This window comes from Falco peregrinus, chromosome 8 (genome assembly GCF_023634155.1).
Source record: "Falco peregrinus isolate bFalPer1 chromosome 8, bFalPer1.pri, whole genome shotgun sequence".
In the NCBI taxonomy this organism is placed as follows: Eukaryota; Metazoa; Chordata; class Aves; order Falconiformes; family Falconidae; genus Falco; species Falco peregrinus.
Window position 1 is genome coordinate 717,913 of NC_073728.1, and position 5,933 is coordinate 723,845.

At 48.4% G+C, this 5,933-nt stretch overlaps 1 long non-coding RNA gene across 1 annotated transcript; it reads left to right on the plus strand.

Moving 5' to 3' along the window:
* Positions 1–225: 225 nt before the first annotated feature.
* Positions 226–5,698, plus strand: LOC129784990 (uncharacterized). Its single transcript, XR_008748387.1, has 3 exons — positions 226–312; positions 2,548–2,745; positions 5,313–5,698. It is a non-coding gene; the product is annotated as an uncharacterized LOC129784990 (long non-coding RNA).
* The last annotated feature ends 235 nt before the right edge of the window (positions 5,699–5,933 follow it).

Consider the following 5,933-nt stretch of genomic DNA (forward strand, 5'->3'; position numbering starts at 1 on the left):
TCCCAGCATGCCCCGGGAACAACCTGGCCACGGGGCGGCCCTGGGCCTACAGCTCCCAGCATGCCCTGGGACCAACCTGGCCATGGGGCAGCCCCGGGCCTACAGCTCCCAGCATGCCCCGGGGCACACCTTCTCCCAGCAGGCCATGGGACATCCCTGCCCTGCAGTCGGGCCCTGGGGGGACACCAGCCCCCAGCCCGGGCCCTGTAGGCCCCATGGCCCCTGCCTGGGGCTGCCCGAGCACAGGCCCCGGCCCCGGAGCCCCCGTGGGGCAGGGACAAGGGGAAGAGAGGCACCAAGCGGCAGGGAGAGGTGGGTCGAGGCGGAGGGGTGGCCGGAGAGGGACAGGAGGTGGACAGAGAGGCAGGGGGAGCGGGAGGGGATGGGCAGGGATGGAGAAAGGACAGGGACTGGCAAGGAGCGGGATGGAGCGGGACAGAGACAGAGGTGCAGGGGGTGCCGCCGAGAATGCAGGATCAGCAGCAGGAGAGAGGGCTAGGGAGTGTAGCAGAGGGGCGGGAAGGGGGACAGAGGCACAGACCAGCACAGGCAGGGCGAAGGGACAGGATGAGCAGGCTGTGGCCTTGGCAGTGGGAAGCAAAGCTGCTTCTGTGGGTCTTTCCTTTCCCCCTCTGCCCGTATCCCCTCCCCACCCTTCCCCTCGGTGAGGCTGTGTCTGTGGTGTGCCTGCTCTGGTGAAAGGAGCTCCTGCACCAGCCTGAGGGCAAAAGAAGAGGGGCAAGGAGCGAGCGGTCGCAGTGACGTGCGGAATTAGACTCTATAACTTGAAAGTTATAAAGTAGGTATGTTTATTGCGCGCAGATGCACGGGGGATCGCTCCTCCACAAGCGTGCATGCCCGAAGTGACGAACCATCTCACATTTATACAATGAATCAAATGAATATTCAATTAACGCCTATACATATTCGTTACCTAAACCCGGCTTCCTATGTTAATTAGCTTATCAGTCCGTTTTCTGGAATGTGGTGGTCTTACAGGTTTGTAGGTGATTCATGTTCTTGTGACCATCCGATCTTCTTCAGGTGATTCATGTCCTTGTGACCATCCAATCTTCTCCAGCAAGGAGACTTAGCACTCCCTCCCTCTAGATAGCATTGGAATATCTCTCATCCTTTTCTCATTCTCTTTTAAATAGCCCCTTTGTTAGAGAAAGAGGGGCAGGCGTCTCCCCGTCTGCCCTTTGTTAGAGGATTGTTAGAGGAGGAGGGGCAGGCGTCTCCTCAAAACTGTAGTTGTCTCCTCAGAGCTGTGTGCCTATGTGGCCAGACACCGCACCCATGACGAGTCACCATACCCACATTCCTTGAGCAGACATATACAATCACAATCAATGTCCATTATCCCCATTTCACACTATTTCTCCATATCAGCAGTCCTTAATTTGCAGGTTTAATGTATCGGCCCTGTTCAGAAAACACAGCGTGTCTGTGTGTCAGTGGTGCCGGCAGATTTTTATTCTTTATAGCAATTTCTTTAAGTACCGGGCTTCATGCAGAAGGTTCACATGGTGCTGTGCTTGTAGTAAACGGAATTGCTTTTATGCATGCTGCAGTCTGGAGGTGGCAAGTGCCAGGTTAGAGATGAAGATGGAAATGAAAGCAAGTGACGCACACGCAGTGGTGATCCTGCCACAAGCATGCTGTGTATTGACCTGGGAGAACGCTGCAGGGACTCTCAGAAGTCAAGGTTTTCAGTGCTGTTTCTGTGTTTGATACCCCAGGGATGGTTTCCCTCTGCATGCGTTTCTGGGCAGGCATGTGCATGGACCATAGGTGTGTCTCTATGGTGCGGTAAGTGGGACTGATGGCAGCTTTTCATTTCATTCCAACTCAAAAATAAAGAAAGATTGTACCTGCAAAAGAATTCAAACGGCCGTCTTTGGTTCCCAGAGCGAGCATACAAGCATGGGGGAGCGGTTTACAGGTTCAGAACTTTGGCCAGCTCTGGATGGTAAACTCTCAGGTGCAGCGAATGAAGAGACGGGACGCAGCTTGATGCAAGCAAATGTCAATTTATTGTACAGAAGCACGCGTTTTTATACACTTTCAGAAGCTGCGCGTTTTAAACAGATTGGTTCTTGAAGCTAAGCGTTGCATACTAGGCAATCCCTGATTGGTGGTTAACTACAAGCAATTAACCGCAAGGTGTTACCTTTCCTTGGCGCCATCCGTCTCCCACTCCCCTGTGCTCTGTAAACATGCCTCATCATGTTAATTGTCTAGACAAGCTCAAGCACATTCCCCTGAGCTAACTGATTGCCACGCGTGGTCCTAGTTTCCAGCCCGCTCCTGCACTCAGGAGAGGAAAGAGAAGCCCCACTTTTTTAACTACAGCTCTGCTTCCCTTTATGTGTCTTCTTGTTAGATTGTGTCAGTAGTCCGATTAAAAGCACATGATTAAACTGTGCTTCTTTATGAAGATATTTGAGGGTAATTTACTGTCTTCAATCCTCTTACAAGTGGGGCACTCTGTTGCCCTGTGGGCAGTACAGTGTCGTGACTGGTAATTTTCCTTTTCTTGCCTAGTGTACGGATGCATTTATGAAGGCAAGTGTTGGGTCTTATTGGCGCCGCACAAGAAACCAACGTGTGAAACCCAGACATTCACTGTTAGAAACAGGAAGAAGCTGTGGGCCCTTGCTTCAGATTCTGCAAAAGATGTACCAAGGCTGAGGAAACTGGCAAAAAGGGAAGAAATGCCGTAGCATAACTTTGGGATGGCAGGTGAGGTTTCCATCAGTCTTCCTCAAACATAGCAGCCTCATTTGGTTTGCGGATGTGGTGTTGAACTCAAACTGCGAGACTAGTTTCCTTTATTATGGGTGGTACTGTAGCGCACATACCTTTCATGTCCCAAGTGAAGTTGCCAAGGCTCTAGTTAAACTTCTGCAGAACCACCTCAAATTTTCCGTAGTGCGTGATTTCCTTCAACAGTCAAGTCCAGGTCTGTGGCATACAATAACCCCTACCCCATTTGGGATCTGGATGGAGTTGATTTTTAATTCAGACTTACCTGTGTGCATTCTTTTGCTTTTTCATAGTGTTGTTCCATGTTTAGTCCTTTGTTCCTTACAAAAATAATGTATGGGTGTCTATGGAGCTGGAGGTGTTTACGTTCTTGTGGCTGAATGTAGCAGTGGAGCTATCTTGCTGTGTTTAAATCAAGAGGAGCATAATGTAACTTCACTTAAAATCTGGTCTTGGTAGGCAGATCCTACCCTGATAAGCATTTAAAACAAAAAATATTAAAAAAAAATCAAATCTGTGACAAGGTATAGGTAGAGCACCTGAACTGGTGCAAGGCAGCAATTCTCTCGCTGATATCCACACATTGCAGAGCTGTTGCCATCATGACCTTGAAACAGTGAGCCATTAATGTTAACTACTAGCAGCTTGTGAACCTAACAGTCAAGGTAGAAAATAATTTCCCACTGCCACCTTTTTTTAATTTTCTTTTATGTTTTAAAGTTTCTGATTTGATACTTTCTGATGTATTTGAAACCTGTGTCATATCCTACGAAGTTTGTGACAAGTGTGTGGCAGATGGGACTTTTCTGCTTGGAGAGGTGGTAAGATGGAGAGTGGAGAATGGTTTTATGGCACAAGTGTAGAAGTATAAAAAGGGATTAAGAGGCTTGTGTACCTTGCTGCCAGTTCAGTGGCATGAGAATTCCTGTAATGACAAATTCCTTCTGGCTCTGAAGGCATGAACATGCCAGCCTGCTGAGTTTCCACCCAGAGCGACACTAGCAACGGATGTCGTTCCCAAATGGTGAGGTGGTTGTAAGCTTCATCAGTAGTAGAAGCTGTGGAGAAAGTCACGAATCATCTGCCGTTCTGCAAGTCAAGTGCTTGGCTCTTTTGTCACTAGTGTTGATTTAAGGGTGCATTGCTTATAAATAGCACTTGACCTTTGTAATTCTTCATACTGCTAAGTTCTGGGTGCCATCAGAGAACCACTGTGCTGTGAAGGCCCTGTAAACATACGGCGATGTTTGTGTTTATCCATTTTGCCTTCCCTTAGATGATGTTATTTTGTCATTTGAAACCTTAGTGGCAGGATTTGGGGCTTTATCCTGATCAGGCATCTAAGGGCCAGCTCTCGGCTGCAGCTGCAGCATAAGAATTCAGGTGGTTTGAGCACCAAATGAAACTTCCACTTGGCTGCCATTTTGGCTTTTCCCTTCCTCTTAATTTTTATATTTTAATTAAGAGTTTTAAGTATTTGGCTTCCTTACAGAAAAAACCCCCAGTGCTATCCTTGTCCTGTTATGATAAGGCCCTAATCTGGACGGCAGAAAGCTGAGACCACCAGGAAGATGTTGAGAGGAAGGGGAAGAATGTTAGAGCCATGAGTTGGGTGTTCTGAGATCTGAGGAGATGGAAAAGGTGCCTCCCAGGTAGCTAAAGGGAAGTACAGGAGAGCAGCTGGGAGCCAGAAGTGTGGTGTGGGCATATGGAAGTGCTACGCTGTGGTATGTTAGGCAAATTATTTTTAGGAACTTTCACATTTGTTGTCATTTCCCAGGCTCCTGAGGTGCAGGAATGCTGGAGGCAAGAAGCTGCCAGCATCAACTACGTGGAGAACGAACACCTCTATCTCCATTTCACTTTCCTCACTTCTGTGTTGCGGTGGCAGGGCAGTACAGACCCTGACCCGGACCCTGACCCTGACCCTGACCCTGACCCTGACCCTGCGAGTACGCAGGCAGCTTGTGTGGCCAGTGCCGGTGTGGTTCTGGCACAGAGGATCAAGCTCTTCATGCTTCAGAGCTGTCAGGCTGACACTCTTCAGCACTCAATGAAGCTCTAAATTACAGCTAAAGGAAGACAGAAATTTTGCTTCAGAGCTTGATAATGTCGTTCTGATCCATCCTTTTGCTTGTTCAGTGGCTACAGAAGGGAACCACTGCCTTGGTGGGAGCATCCATTGAGTTCTTCATGTGTGATATTAGAGGATCATTGTGTCTGTTTATGCATGAGACCATTACAGTAGGTGTTTTGAAGATGTTCACATGTGGTACATAAAACCTTTGCCAGTAAAACAGTAAATCCACGCAGTGGGGTCTAAAGCACACAGATCCAGTGTGATTCTCCAAAGAGCTTTGAAATTGTCTCCCCAAGGGTACAGACCTGGCTGTTGGTGATTCTTTTGACCTGCCTTTTATAGCGGGTTGCTTGGAGAAGTTGCTACGTCAGAAGTCTTCTTCTGGGGGCCGAATGCTGCAAATGGTAGGATGTTTAAGGAAGCAAATGAGTAACCTTCAGACTTGATTTTACTCTTTTAACAGATTGTACACAAATGGGAGGCCTGAGCAGGCTGCTTTTAGCAGGGGAACATGACCTGACCGCACAGGAGGCAAGGAACTCTCTTCTCTCGCTGACCATGAGCCCTCAGTTTCAAGGCAGATGTGAAGAGGAATATTTGACCCGTGGGAAATGCAACTTCAGATACGTAACCCAGGTGGGACTGCCATGTGAGCCCTGTGATAGGAGCCGTGTATCCCAACCGTGAACGTAGAGGTTGGGCCCAGTTTTTAGCTTGGTTCAATATGAACTCTGCTGACTGGTTCTGTGATCAAGAGCAGGCAAGTCTGCCCCCTGAGAGGATGTTGTCGTGGGTGGAAGGGTTGAAGTGCAGTGACTGCGTCAAGAAACAGGTGGTTTGAAAAGTCTTTTGGGCGAGGATCTGGTACGCTGGTGTAATGCCTTTTCCCTTTACAAAGGTGTCCAGTAAACACAAGTGTTCCTGCATGTGTCCAGTAGCGCAGAGACCTCTGTACTTTCTTTGGACTGATTGTTGTGTAAGATCTGGGGGTTTGGGGACAGTTCTGAAAATTGTTCAAAAGGTGTCTTGAATGTTGGGTGAAATGGGTCATCACTTCCATAAACCTCTAGCCTGTAAAGAAGAG